This window comes from Camarhynchus parvulus, chromosome 4 (assembly GCF_901933205.1).
Source record: "Camarhynchus parvulus chromosome 4, STF_HiC, whole genome shotgun sequence".
NCBI lineage: Eukaryota > Metazoa > Chordata > Aves > Passeriformes > Thraupidae > Camarhynchus > Camarhynchus parvulus.
The window spans coordinates 54,099,256-54,114,939 of record NC_044574.1 but is presented as its reverse complement, the minus strand read 5'-3'; positions in this window follow the sequence as shown (position 1 = coordinate 54,114,939).

The following is a 15,684-nucleotide window of genomic DNA, read 5'->3' as shown; positions in this document are numbered from 1 at the left end:
ACTTATTAAGTGAAAAAGCATATACATGGCATTGAACTTTACTGTGCTTCACATCTGGCAGCATCTTAAACCAATTTTTGTGGTTATATTAGAATTTCATCATTATCACATTTTTTATCCATGTTTCTAAACAGTGCTTGATGACTAAATGGGAAAATAACTGGAATCTTTCTTTGGCAATTCACTGAAGTTTACATTTTCTCATCACAGCACTGTTCACTTTGAAAGCTCTTATTACTTGGTGTAAAGAGCAGATTAAGCTATAAAATAGAATGCAATGAACAAACTCTACCTGCTTTTTACAACCACAGTCCAAGGAGTCCAAGGTCCAGTGTGTTTTCTCACCCAGTTCCCTCAGCCTCCAGGGAATGTAGAGGAAAAGTGGAAAAAGGTTCATGAGAAAATATCCTTATTGATAGTCATGGATAAGTTATAATAATTGATGTACTTTTCTAGCAAGAGAAAAAATTCTAATGGAATCAAGTTTGCCAAATCTAAAGCCAAAGCAGCGCTGCTTTCTTGACCTGTGCAGAGATGGGCTTAATTGCCTTATCTTTGCCAATACACAGATGAAATTCTTTTTTCTTCTAGCAAAAGCCAGCCATGTAAGGTCTACATGATATAGCCTAAATTGAGAAAGAGATTTGTCACTTTTTTGACAATAATTCACATGGACTCCAAGACAAATGTACTTCTGAGCAGTGACTCTGTGAACAATAAAGCAAACACTCTTGACTACCTACCAGCCCATCCATCTTTTTAAATCATGTCAGCAGGCTTCAAATTGTTCATTAAGCTTTATTGTTTCATAGAGAAGGAAATCATTTGTAGTGAAATACACTAAGCCATTGAACTTTGGAATTGTTTATTGCTTGGTCTTGATTTTTTGTACATTGCTGCTATATCATTTACCTATCATTTGCTTTGGATGACATGGTTTATCCTCTCTTCAAAACTCTCTGGATTGCATAGGTAAATTTGTAAACTGAACAGCTCAGGCCTTCTGCTTATAAAAGCATCCACCTTCTGTTTGTGAAATCGGCAAGAGTGCTATGTGTGTGATTTTGTTGTAAGCAAGGTGTGAGTTCTTTCTTCTCTCAAGAAAAAAACAGGTTTATGCAGCCCGATGTGAAGCTTGCTGGCTTTTGTCTGAACTGGAAGACTGATGAACAGACTTTCTGGAAAGTGAGAAGGTACAGGCAGCATAGCAGATGGATACAAAGTGGTTGAAGTGGCAAGTAAAATAGGCTTTGTGCCATAAATGACATCTTATGGTATAAGAACTACTCAGATAGGGGTCATTTCTATGTCATGAGGGAGAGAGAGGTGACTGCATCTGTGCTAAGTCTGCTGTAATTTCTGTTGTTATTGCTGTTATAAATGGGTGCCCTAATTAGAACTGAGGGAACTTATGGGCAGATATGAAAATGTGGTTACTATAGTTACCAGGTGCTCCAGCTCAGTCAGGAAATGTGGCTAATATAATGATAGCCCAAGGGTAAACACATGAGGTAAATGATGAACAAGCCCTCCTGCTTCAGGAGAAAATATTTTTCCTCACACTTTTTTTTGTCTTATTTGCCAAACTAACATTTACCACTACAATTCCTTTTCTGCCCTTCCCTTTCTTGCAATGGACTGGTTTAGGTTAGACTGTGAGGGGTTTTGGGGAAAGAAAGTGCAGAGTGAAGTAGCATTTAGAGGAAGGATAAAGATCTATTTGCCTATCTGTCAAAGCTCTCTGCTAAAATCCCTCCCCATTCCTCTGTACATATGCTAGACAGCAAGGCAAAATACTTGTATTTTCACAAGTTCAGAAAGAAAACTTTTTTGGGTTTTTTTTTTGTTTGTTTGTTTGTTTATGACCCTAATTCCCTTGGTCTCATGACAGCCTGTGGTCAGGGAAGGAGGAGAAAAGCAGGGAGACATTGACAGGGAGAATCCCATGAGAAAAATGTCATCTCAGAGGGATCAAACCCCACAGGAATGACTGGAGTGGGCTCCTGCTCGGTGCTGCTTGCAGTCAGGGTCTGCACAGGTTGTCCCATTTGTTACAAGGAAAGGAAGAATAGGGAAGTCAGACTAATTCCTGCAGCAATTTCTCAGGAGTCAACAAGATGTCACTACTGATTGTTTTGACATAGATTTTTTGGTCCTGAGTAATTACCTGTCCTTTTAGAAAAAGAAAACACATGAGAAGACAGAAAATCAGAACAACTGAGGAGATTTGCTAAGGGAGCTGAGCCCCACCACCTCAAACAGTGCTGACCATGAGTTGTTCTCTGGCTTTGGAGGGGGAATGAAAAAGCCTGAAGGATCTATATCCTGCTCAACCAGAGATAAACTGCAATTACACTTATCAGTATCCAGCATGTTGCCTGATGTTATTGGTTGATGGAGACTAAAAAAATTATTGCTCCATGATTCCTTAGCTCTCTGTGACTGTAGGGCTGGACTCCAGTGACCCACACAAGAGCAGAGCCACAGCTGCAGCAATGAGAAGGTCAGTGTAAGGACTGCCACTGGCCATACAAGTTCCAGGGATTGCTGCAGGCTGGTGAACATACATTTTGAAGTTGGAGAATATTGCCTATCCAGTTTAGTCTCAGCTACCTTGCTGAAGGGCCTTAATCAGGCACCAAGAGTTCAGTCTTGAGCCTTGGAGAGAGACGGGAGCTCCAGAGCAGCTGGCTTCCTGCATCCTGGCATTCTGCCTCTCCCTCAGCAAAAAAATGCAAAAAAGGCTTTGAGTGTGATTGCCTCAGATGGGGTCTCAGTCACAGTCATTGCTGCCTTGATGAACCTGACCATCCTGAATGGTTTAAATTACTTTGGATGATGGATTTTATCCATTAGCAAGAAGGTGATATAGCAGCTCTGTCCCTGGCCTTCCCACAGGAGGATTTAAATGTGCTGAGCTGCAGGGTCTGGGCTTCAACATTAGTGGTACTTTATAGAATGAAGCAGAGTGCACATGAAAACATATCCAGTTAGGCAGTGTCTCCTTTCTACCCAGAGCTTTTTGGAGTACTGTGCCGCTGCCAAATACAGTTGAATTAGGTTCTCAGTGGAAGTAACCAGGCAGAAATTACACATGAACCTACGTAGGCACATGAGATGCTGCTTTGCTGCAGGCATTGCTGTGGCTGCACAGGGCTCCTCTGCTATAACCTCCTGTGCAGAGAGGACACTCAGCTCTTCCTCTTGGAACATGGTCCTTCACCCAGTGTCCTGGGGAATGAGTGGACACTTCATGGACTAATCAAGCTGCTGCTCCCTCATGTGTGCTGCTTGCAGTGAGGCACAGGTTGCCCACAGCAGCTTGTCCTTCCTGCAGCAGGCTTACATCTTTGCCCAAGCAAAAGAAATAGAAAATGCTTAGGAAAAAAAAAAAAGGCTTTCCAAATGGCTAGGAAAGGAGGGAGAGAGCAGTTTACATAAGCACTAGTGATGAGAATGAGGTTGCTTATACTTTTCTTAGGGTAGAAAAGATACCAGTGAAATTAAAAAGCCTTTAAAGATGCCTGCTGTTTTAATGTTACTTAGACTACTGCTTTGCTCTGGCATAGCATATTTCCCTCTCTTTGACTTTAGAAGCTGAAGAAAGCCTCAGTGCTCTGGGAGTTTGGGTTTGTCAGCATGGCATTCCTGGGCTGTGCAGTCATAGGGACACGAAGGGACAGACAACATTAATTCAGGTGTTTCCCTGCTCAGTGGAAGCTTTCCAAGCAGACCTTCAGGATTTGTCTTCTCTGGGCCTGTTTTTTCTTTGATCTCTATATGGCTTAAGAGAATGAGAATCCCATTCTACCCACTCTTCTGTCTTTTCTGGGTACCTCCTACACTCTCTATTAGTCAAGAACTTCATAGCTTATATGTTCATTTAAATTTTTGGTCAGGTTTAAAAATGTTCTGGTTTCCCCCACACCCAAACTAAAGGAAATTTTAGTCTACTTGTTTATGTTGGGTTTCAATTTTGCAAAATGTTAACATTGACTCTTTTGAACTTCTTAGGTTCTTGAATGTAAATGAGTTCAGCAGCAGCATTGATACATGCATTTTGCAGGATGGATAGTGAGGGGACAAAATTCTTTAAAAATGCTCAAATAGAGAAATTGTGCTTGGCTACAGGAATTCTCAGTGATCCGTGCCCTTGTGACAACACTGGAGAAATCCCATCTTCCTCCCCTCATTAAGACCAAGGGCAACTGCTATGTGCTGAATCTCTGAAAAAATGTGAAACTCAGTGCTTCAGACCTGCCTTTCTTTAAGAAGGTGATTACACAGACTTCCTCCCTCCACAAATTAATGTGTTAGAGATACTCTCCTCACAAAGCTGGTTTTCTTTTTGCTGCAAGAATACAGCACACAGCCTTTGCCTGGTGAAAAGCCTCTCCCTAATTGCCTAGGCTGGTTCCAGTGTTTGAATTTTGGATTGGGCAGGTGGCCTGAGCCAATTTTTTATGCTTTGACGTTTTAGCAAGGCCCAGCTGCCAGGCTGGGTGAGCTGTGAAAACAGTCTTCTGTAAGGCTTGGCTATTTATCTTAGCCACATCTTCAATGCCAAAACAGTCTAGGAGCATCTAGCTCTCCTGTGGTCTATCAGCCTTGAAATATAGCCATGGCTCAAACTAAGAGCCAACAAAACACTTTTCTTCTGTACAGTTTCTATACATTTACTCTTGCAGAATTTTTTTGGAAGGGCAGTTTACATATCAGCCTGAACAGCATTCTGTCTGTCTATTTTTCCCTTTGGAAGACAAAATCCAAGAACCCTTCAGTTTTTCAGGAGACAGAAAATGTGTTTTGTCTCTGATATCTGAGCTGGTAATCTAATACTGTGGGCAAAGTTTACTATTAGAAGTCAGTAAGACAGATTTGCAGCCTGACAAGTTTTCTGGGTTGGCTTGGAGTGCACGCTGACAAGCCTGATCACTGAAATTGGAAAAGTACATACCTCATTTTCACACCTCATGTTAGCACCAGGATAAACAAAACTAATTTTGAAAAGCAGTAGAGCTAGCTGGAAAATGAACTCCCAGCTCTAAAAGTGCTCAAATCTCAACACCTATTGTCATGTGACTTCAGACAGAGATAAGGACACTGCAAAGTCCTCCTTCACATCTCCTAACATCTGCTTTTCCTCATGCTTTTTGGACCACATGGATTCTTCAGCTGGAAGATGGAATTCCTATTGAGCATTGATTTCAAAATCTAGCCGGTTCGTGCTGCAGATGTACTTAAAGATCAGTGATGTTGGAAAGCACTGTAGGTCTAGGATGTGGTTGTTTGAATGCACAGAATGACAGCGACAGAGCCAAGAGCTGTGCAGGGCTCCTGTGGCCATGGTAAGGACTTTGTGCAATGTATGAACTGTTATGAGATTGAAAAGCAACATTCTTCCTTGCCTTCTGAAAAAATCTTGAAGAAATGAGTTCAGGGACACTCAGATATCCTTTTCTGCTGTCTCTCCTTTGATATATAATTTTAGAATTCTTTTGCCAATTTTAGAGTGCACAGAAGCAATTAAGCTCCTATGAGAAAGGCAGATGTCAAGAGAGTGAGATCCCATACTGATCCCACCAAAATAATACCCTGATTGCAGTGAAGCAGCCTTGTACAGCAGCATTGTGACAGTAAGAAAACTTACATTTATTAGACCTCAGTGAAACCAGCTAACAAGGTGGAACTGTGCAGGAATACAAATTTTCAACGTTACTTCTCATTGAATAATGGCTTGTTTTCAAAAAAGATGATTAAAAAAAAAGACAAAACATCTTAATGGTATAAATATCACCTGGGACAGTGCAATAACATAAGGTGATGCGTTTGCATGAGCTATGAAATCAGACATTCGCTTACAGGTGCATCATAGAATTTCTCCTGAAACTTACCAAAGTACTTCACTTTCTGTTTGATAAGATGAATGACTCAGAGCTCTCTGTAATCAATAGCCAGTGGTGTGTAGCTGTGTATTGGGTTGTGCAGTTACTCCTCTGAACCACAAACCAGCTAACCTTCCCCTGTGTGTGCAAATCAGATTAAAATTCAGCAATATAGAAGCAATGATAGCAGACAAAGCAGCTGTAAAAGATTAGCCATCTCACTTGGAAATGGAGGAACTGGGAGAGGATTGGTAACTACCACCTATAGAGATTATTTTTATCAGATAGAGGTGTGGTTTTGGGTAGCTTCATGTATGTGATAAAAGGGCAGGAGAGTATGGGATGGTGATCCTTTAAGAATGGGACAGCATTTCAGTAGTTCAAGTTGTAGAAAGTAAATGGTGGATGGCATGTGAGGAAGTGAGAACTGTCAGGGCTCCCATCAGCTGTGGCCAACATCTGCACTCATGGATTGAACAGTAGCAGAGAGCAGGTTTTGGTTCTCAGGCCAGCTGGCAGGACTTGACCTTGTCCACACTGTTAAAGTCCTTCAGCTGAGCTGCATGCCCACATGGAAGCTGCCTGTTGGACACAGTTCCTGGGTTGTGCTAATGGCAGAATTTGGGAAATGCTTTGCTGGCACAGGCAGCAGCTTGCTGGAGCTGAGCAGCAGATGTAGCATAGCTGACTGTCAGGCTTCTGTGCACAGAAGTGGTGTCTGGCATGGTGAGTTTGACTTGTGCAGCTTCAGTCCTACCCTTCTGTCTGTCCCTGGATTCTTGTGTTTACGGTCTGTTGTTTCAGAGGTCAGAATTATCATACATGCAGAAATTTGGTGAGGTGCAAGAAGCACTTAACGTCTGCAAGTGCCTTAAACTCTTCCCTGACTTTCTGAACCTGACTCAGGCAAATCCTCATTAGCCCTATTAATGACATGAGATGCCAGGGGAGCCATGAATTTGGTTTGCAGTAGTGACAGTCCCTGTTCTGTGAGTCAGACTTGTGTCACTGGGCTGTGACCCTTTGGAGCTGGCAGCCCCTCTGCCACTGGGGAAGGGTAAGTGCTGTAGGAAAGCTTACAGGTAGTATGGAATAGCATCATCAAGCAGATGGGTTCTGGCTGCCCCAGTCAAACAATTGTCTTTCAAGACATGTCCTAGATTTTAACCTATTGAACAAAAACACAACAAATCAAATGGAAAATGCATGGTTCACTGCTCTCAGTTTTGATAGCATCAGGAAGGTCAATCAGAGATTAATGTGTGTAACTGTTTTCTAAGCCTATCTTTAATGCTTTTAGCTTGGTTTCCAAAGGAAATAGGGTGTATGTAGTAATCCTCTTCAGGTTTTTCTTTTTTTCCTTCCCAGTCATTCTTAATCTGAACAAATCTGACAAGCATGTCAATTCTTAGAAGTTTTGTCTATCCAAGTATAGGAGAGAGTCTCTGTCAGTGAAGAAAGATGGTACTTCAGCTCAGGGAAAGATGAGCAGGGATTGCACAAGAAAGAGCAGTTCTATAAACACCCCAGCTGAAGGAAGAGCTGCTTCCTGAGTTTTCTCAATCAGCAAAGATCTGTAATAAAATAGGGCTTGAAAACTGCCTTTTGGTTACCCTCCATCACATCTCAGTCTTTTTTTCAGGGTAAACTTGGCAAATGGGACAAGGTTAATAAAAGCTGCTTTGGAAGGTGGGGCTGGTGTTTGCAGCTCTGCCTTGGTAGATAAGAGCAGTAGCTGCTTGGAAAGGAGGGTGATATCATCTGGCTTTGCTAACTAGTGGGAGCACTGCTGCATAAGCTGTAAAGAGATCCAGCTGCCTGGCCCTGCAAAATGCCATGTGCGCAGAAAGCTGTGCACACTGGAACTTCTTCTTAGTGGTAACAGACAAGAACAAGCATGTGATTTGCCTGGAATGAGATATTTTCATGCAGACTATTTTGAATGTGTCCTGTCATTTCTGTGACTTCTTGTGTTTAATTTAAAATAACAGCCTAAATGCAAGGTCAGGGTAACAGAGCTGCATGCAAAACCCCAGATAGCTTTCAGGGAGGGAGAAGGCAGTAGTCAAAGAAATTGTTTATAATCCTATTTTTTCTAAATTTTCTCTTCCTTTGTTTCTTTCCATGTATGTCTCAGCTTTTTCAGTGCCTCCCAACTGCCTTCTAGTTGTCTTTTTTTGTGAACCCTGTTGCTGCTCATTTTTTATTTTTTTCTCCCCTCTCTTCCTCCCCATTAGTTTATTGTTCCAGATAAATCTCATGTATCTGTTTTCAGCCTTGTTGCTCCATTTAACTCTTGCCTGAGACTGTTCCTTTTCTTCCCCCACCCTGCTCTGTATTTTGTCACCTTTGTCTCTGCTGATTGTGTCAGAATTCAAACACCATGACTCAGGTGGTGGACAGCAGATATCCCTGGGCACTGAGGAGACCCTTCATTTGATGGCAACTAAAGACAAGCTTCAGTATCTGTATTCTGATTAAAACAGTGTTGCATCTTTCCCCATCGCAGCCTGACTTTTCTGCAGCCCTAAGGAGAGTGGAGAATTGGGTGTCATTAGGATTAGCTGTCTCAAACTGGAAAGAGCAGAGCTGAACTCTGCTGGAGCAGCACTGTGCATACCCAGTGTCTCTGGACACAAGCCACGTGTGTTTGCAGCGGCCTGAACCCAGGAATGCTAACGGTGCTGCCATCCACCAGAGGCAGTGGAAATGAGCACTTGCTCTCAGCTATTTCACCTTGCTATTATTTTGGACCATTGACTATGAATGAAGTTCGAGCTGAATTGAGCACAAATCACCTAGAGCTGCGTGTGAAAGACTCAGATGAATTAGCAGCAGAGCCTCCAGCCTCACACAGCTAAGTGAGCCATCATTGCATATCTGCCCCTCAATGCCAGCGCTGCTCCTCCTGCCTCCCTGTTGCTGCAGGACTTAGAGCACACAGCCTTGGCAAGGCTGGATTGCCACCCTGCGCTCAAACGCTGCCTGTACAGATTGCCCTCCTCTGGGGCACTTTGTAAGCGAGCAGAGCAACTGCTGACAGCTAATAGAGTTGTGACACCGGGGACTGATGTTTGCTCTGTCTCCAGCAACACTCATGGGGAGTCCCTTCTGCATTGTCCTTCACTGGACCTTTCTCTTTCACACCCAAGGAAGGCTCCTTCTGCTGGGTACTCAGCAGCGGGTGCAGGAAGGCTCTGAAATTACAGGATCAGCCATAAGGACTCCAGTAAAAAGAGATACTGGAGCTTGCATGGGAAATGTTAGAGGACTGCCTGGCTTCTCTTCCAGACCCTGGAGCTGTGTGGCTTTTTGTGTCTGTCAGTAATCGGGAGCAGGAAAGAGACTCTTCTCTCTAATTGTCCATCTAATTTTCTTTAATTGAGGAAATGGCTCTTTTTGTGGACATTTCTCTCCATTGGGCAGGTTAGAGGGACTGCTTTGGGCATCTCCTGCAGTGCTTGAATGACTGGGAGGAAAAGCGCCTCTGAATGCATGGCATTTATTCATTGCCTCCTCCTTGAGAGGGAGGTTAGTGTATCACAGCATGATTAAGGGAAAGAGAATCTTACTCTAAATCAGAGAAAGATGGGGAAGAAATTAAAATTTACTTCCCCAGGCCACATATATTTTTTTCCTCACTGCTGTCTTTCCTCCATCACAGAGCTCTGGCACTGTTGGCATGTACAATCTAATGGGTACACCCGGGCCAGCAGCGTGATGGATTTCAATGTCACAGAGAGACTACTGAGTGAAGCACATAGGGGAAAAAAAGAGAAAAGGAAAGATCCTTGGATTTCATTGCACAAATAAATGTCAGAATGAAACAGGTCTGGCACGACTGCAGCTCTCTGCTACCCAAAGTCAATCACACTGAAATGCTCATACAAGCAAGAAATACTGTACTGCTCTGGCACAGGTGAAATATTGGGTCTAGAATAAACCTTTTTGACCACTTCAGTGCTGCCTAAAACTTAAGAATAGACTTAGCAGCACTTCAGTGGAGGCTGGAACTCTTCACCCAACCTTATAGCAAGGGTAATTAGTACTGCAGTTTGCCAGGCTAGGGTTGGAGGGGTGATGCTGAGCTGGGGGACCCCAGCTGAAGCTTTCCTCACCCCTTTGAGTGCTGTGCATTGAATACAAGAGGTGTGTGTCTTACACTGTGCCATCACCAACCCTCAGCCTATTTTTTTTTTGTGCAGCACAGATCCGTGTTACAGCTTGGACCTTGGAGATCAAGAGCAGGAGCACACCTCTCAAAGGAAAGGCAAAGGTGACTTGGCACCTCTGTGTGTTCCTGGCTGAAATGGAGGTAAGGGATGGTTGTAGAATGCAATTTAGCAATGTGTAGCAAATTCAGGTCATAAACAAGTGACCACCTCCAGATACGCTGTTTGCGCTGCTGCTGTGTGTGACAGCAGCTCAGAGCAGCTCTTCTCAGTAAAGATTTAGCCTGGACTTACTTGACTCGGGAGATCAGCTATTGCTGTTTAATGACTTTTACTGAAAATCCAGTCAGTAGGAAAAGGCTGGGTTTGCTTTGCTTCATCCTTTTTCCTTACCACTTCCCACAGGCAGGCTCTCATATCATTTGGAGCAAAACACTGTCTCCTCAAGGTAAATGAAATAAAGTTTAGAAGTACCAAAGTCTTTCTTTGTGGAATAAATACCCATTAAGAACCACCAAAAATATTTTTGAGATTTTAATTATAGAATCATAGAACATTTGACTTGAAAGGGACCCACTAAGATAATTAAATTCCAACCCCCCAGCCCCGCACAGGACAACCCAAAATTCACACCATGTGCCTGAGAATATTGTGAAAATGCTTCTTGAGCTATGTCAGGCTTGGTGCTGTGATCCTGCCCTGGGGAGCCTGTTCCAATGCCCAGCCACCTTCTGGGTGAAGATTCTTTTCCTAATATCCAGTCTAAACCTCCCTTCACACAACTTCAGGCCATTCCCTCAGGTCCTGTCACTGTAACCACAGAGCAGAGATCACTGCCTGCCCCTCCTTTTCCCCTCCTGAGGACTTAGTAACTGCAGTGACATCTCTCCTCAGTCTCCTCATCTCCAGGCTGAACAGACCAAGTGACCTCAGCCAGTCCTTGTATGGCTTTTCCTTCAGGCCTTTCACCATCTTCATTGCCTTCCTATGGACAATCTCTGATAGTTTAATACCATTCTTACATTGTGGCACCCAGAACTGCCCCTAGCACTCAAGGTGAGGCCATCCCAGAGCAGAGCAGGACAATCCCCTCCCTTGCCCAGCTGGTGATGCTGAGCCTGATGCCCCCAGGACACATCAAGGCTGGAAGAGATCACCAAGTCCAAGGCTTTAAGTACAGAAGTGCAACTGTGCCCTCAGCATTGCCACTGTAGCCCTTGAACCACTAAATCACATCACTCAGTGCCAGATCCAGGCACCTCTTAAACATCCTCTGGAGAGCCTCTCTGCCTATTAGTGATAATATTGCTTGTTACAGCACAGTCTCCTGTGCTTGTAGAGATTTTCCAGAACCTGCAAAAAGCACAAAGCAGCAACATATTCACTAAGCATCCTGGCAAAGGGTACACTTGTGATCAGGTCTAGATAGCAAAGATGTTTTCTTCCTTCATTAGTCTCTCCATTTCTGCAGGCACTACAAGGTGGCTTAGCACATCCACTGTTGTGGGGAAATAGTCTAATCTTTATTTGCCAAAATGATAGCTTGAAACCAGAAGCTAGCCCAAGAGGCATCATGTCAATTGAACAAATAATCCTGACAGTTTCCATGGCTCCTGCTAGGTTTTTCTTATTTAAAATAATAATAATAAAGCTGAAAGCAAGCACTGAATCTTTGTGTAACCCAGTGAGGGCACAGACAGTAAAATTGCTTTATATGTGTCCCTCTCTTGCCCTTATCTTTCTTCAAAGTATCAGCAAAAAAAAAAAAAAAAAAAAACAACAGAAAAAAAAACAAGCGGAAAGCAACAAATACTTTATAGACCATATCAAGTAACACAGGGTCATGATGCTGTTTCTCTCACTGATGCCAGGCTGCAATGAAAGGTGAGGGCTGTGTCCTGTATGTGGCTTTTGAGCTGCTACTTGAAAATTTGGTTTAGTTAATGTGGTGCAGATGTTTGGAGTTACTTGTACAGTAATGCCCTTGGGAGCTGTTTCATATAGAATAGTACAGTATAAAATCCAGTCATTAACCATATGGGATGGAAATCCCAGCTCTTAAGTGTCATTAGTGCCAAACCTTAATGTAGAACAAAACTGTATGAATAACATTCTTTGGCTGTTTGGTTTTTTTTCTTCTGGTTTACAGGACAAAAATAGGAAACAAGGTAATTAAAACCTCTGGTTCTTATTGAAAGAAAAGACAACCCCAGGGTGTTGAAAGAACTTTATTTAACCTAAATAACTGATTTTTTTTCAGTTTTAAACACATAATTTATCTCAAAATTGAAATTCTGATTGCAGTGATAGAAGCATTGAGTGGAAAACAACCTCCTGACTCTTTAAATGGGACTTAAAAAATGGACACTTGAAGAACTCACTCCTATCTTCTTACTCCTGTCTGTAGTTTCAGTCAGCACCATCATGAATTTGCCATGTTGACTGTATGGGACACCTGAGAGGGCCTGGCATTTTTAGGAAAAGTGTGGTGTATCACAGAAGGCATCCTTTCAAAAGGGCTTGTGATCACCTGGTTATACTTTAAAAGTAATAATCTTCTCAGTTTCTTTGACTGTACATTTATTGTTCTTGTTCTTTCCTTTCAAAGATAAAAATCCATTAATAACATGTACACACTATATGGGGACAGAGAAATAGCTTCCCATGAGGTCTTGAAATCCTTCATAAAGCGTTTGCCCTCAAGCTGTCTGGTGCGTTTTGCTGGGATTATTCTTTGCTGTCTGTAACATCATTGCTGCCGAGTCCCTGGATGCCTCAAACGTGGCACTCTGGGACATGACAGGAGAGGGGATATTTCATGCTTTACTGCAAGCTGTTTTGGTGTGAAAAGAAATGGGCCAAATTTACCTATTTCTAGCATTTTATGATCCTCTGCATAGGAAAAGAGGTTGATGACAGCACAGATCAAGAGAAAAATATGTTCCTCAGGAGTGCATCTCTTCAACATTGGGCAAGAGCAGGATTGAGGACATTTCCATGGACTTGGTAACAAATTAACTTCAGAGGACAGACATGTTTTGCCTATATTTCTGTTCTGCATCAGTGGAGGAACTTTGAAGATGGTTTGGTTATTTGTTTTAAAATCTGAATTGGGACAGAAGTTACTCTGGCATAAACATCGAGCTGGGAGTTTTTAGGATTGTCCCTTATATTTCTTCTATTTCCTGAACAACTTTTAGCAGAGATGTCAACTGCTTCTGTGGCAAAAAGCACAAAATTAGGACATGACAATGCTTAATTTGCAGCTGATCTAAAGTGTCTCCTTCATTTCTGATAATGAAAGTCAGTGAGTTTTCCCACATCTTTGGTATCATTAGGTAATTCTTAGTGCCCTGGGAAGCAGGCTTCCAACCAGTAATCCTCTAGAAATAGTGAGGTTCAGTTTGTCACCTGGATGTAGCTCTAGCAGTAGCTTCTTTGCTTTTTTCCTTTTTTTTTTGGTGATAAGCTGGCATCTTCACCTGTGGAGAAAAAACTCTGAAAATTTTCCAGAATGGCAGTGCAGAAAGGAATCAAACTTGCAGTTGGTGCTTACAGACAAATATCAGTACAGCAACCTCTGTTTCACTGGTGGCAAATGAAAGGTAAATATTGTAAGTGATGGGTTTGTTTGAATGGCTGAAATGAAGCTTTGCTCTGACTCTCCAATGTGCCTTAATTTTCAAGCAGAGGAGACCATGGCCCACCCTGAGAAGTGCACCAAAAGAAACTTAGGAGGCTGCAAGGAAAGCCAGCCTCAAAAGTGTGGATTGGGCACTCCCAGGTCCCTTCCACAAAGAGAACCAGTAATCAGAAGGTGCTGCAAGTGTTTGAGGGGAGGGATTGTCTGTGGGCATCATACTCCTGCCTTTGTTGGGTCCAGTGCTGATCTGTAGCTGCTACAACCTTACAAAATTCTTCCAGCAGCACTAGAGCAGTTGGAGTGGCTTTGAAAGGAGATGGTGGAGCATTAGTGTCTTTGTTTGGCATGTGTCTGTGGAACAGCTTGCATCCACAACCAAATCATTTCATTTACTTGCTTTCAGTCCATGTTCTCATCTCTTTAAAATGGGCACTATAATGCTGTCTCATTATGCACAGACTTTATGAGAGAGGTTCAGTAATCATTATGAAAAGGTCAGATGCTTCTGTGAAGGGCACCTATAAATGAGTCTATAAATAAATAGTCTGGAAGCCTTTAGGAGAGGCTAACAACTTATTTATCTTTTATCCTGCTGGTTGCAGGGGACGTATAAAAGCAAGAGCATACTGCTAATTAGTTTAATGCTGGAATTTTTGTTGGGGGCACTGAGAGACTGCTGGGTGTAGCAGTTGGCTGGATGTGACACCTGACCAGCACTTGGCTCATACTAATGCACACTGTGGCTCCATGAGATCTGTGCTGAGCCTCACTGGGGACTGTGTTTCTTAATTGGGAAAGGATTGTGTTTATTGAGATGATACTCACTGCTAAATATATCATCAGCAACTCTGTGGCACTGTTTTTTTCCACTTGGCTTAGGGGAGAAAAGCGACTCTTAGTAATGCTTTTTATTGACTAGTCTGAGTGCTGCTGGTTGTTTGGTTAGCATTCAAAAATGTCAGCTCTGGACTTGAAGCTGTCTAGCAAAAAGCTGGTTGCATTCCACACTCCAGTGATGTTTAAGCCAGGTAGTAAGAAACACCTCATTTGCCTTAAGGTTCTTTCTTAAAACCTCCTGATCTGCCTGTATACCAATGGGATGGATACTTTTGTTTGCCACCTGCCTGTGCAACAGGCTTTGGCTGCAACAGAGAGGTCCAGGGTGGAGCACAAAGACAATTCTGTGGGGTGGCAAGAGATGGGGGAAGTCCTGAGGTGACTGAGGGGATGCCTCTTCGCAAGGCTTGTCCCTTGGGGGCAGCTTGTTTAATTACTTCAGTATTGCTTAGCTTTTTGTCACATGAGGTGCAGCACTTCCAGCTGCAGAGAAGCGGACAGTTTCAGTGTGGAGGTTTTCAGAGCCTCTGGCACACAATCCTTAACACACAGCTCCTTAGGAGACCCATCCAACTCCTTGATCTCTGGCTGCAGACTGAAGCACAGAAAAAACACTTGAACTTGACTGTAGGACAAAGAGTGCCCCCTTCCTTTTCTCTCTGACTGAGGAGACTGGACTTACAAAGGGTGTTTTCAGTCCCAAATCATTTTGGTGCTTCTGAACCCAATCTGCTCCAGGCTGCAAATCTGCTTAGTCCTCTGACTCTTCCCTGTGTCACATGGTTTAATGGCAGGTAGAGAGAAGAAGGAAGTTATTCATTGCCCTACCCTTATCTCTCCTCTGAAAGAATTGAGGCAGGCTGCATGTTTATTTTAAATCTGGTTTAAATATTCAAGTTCAAAGACTGGCCTTTTCCCTTGACAGCCTGATCCCAGCTGGGTTTGCTTTTATCAGCAGTCTGAATGGAATAGGGCTCAAACACTGTGGCTTCATGACAGACAGTCTCATTTCTCACTGCTGGGCTTGCACAGGATGGTACCGGGTGTTACACTCTTTGCAGGTGGGATTTTAATGATTGCAACCTTTCCCCTGTTGCAGCCCTTCCTTTCAGAGAGGTGGGAAACACATGCATCTGTCCGAGAAAGA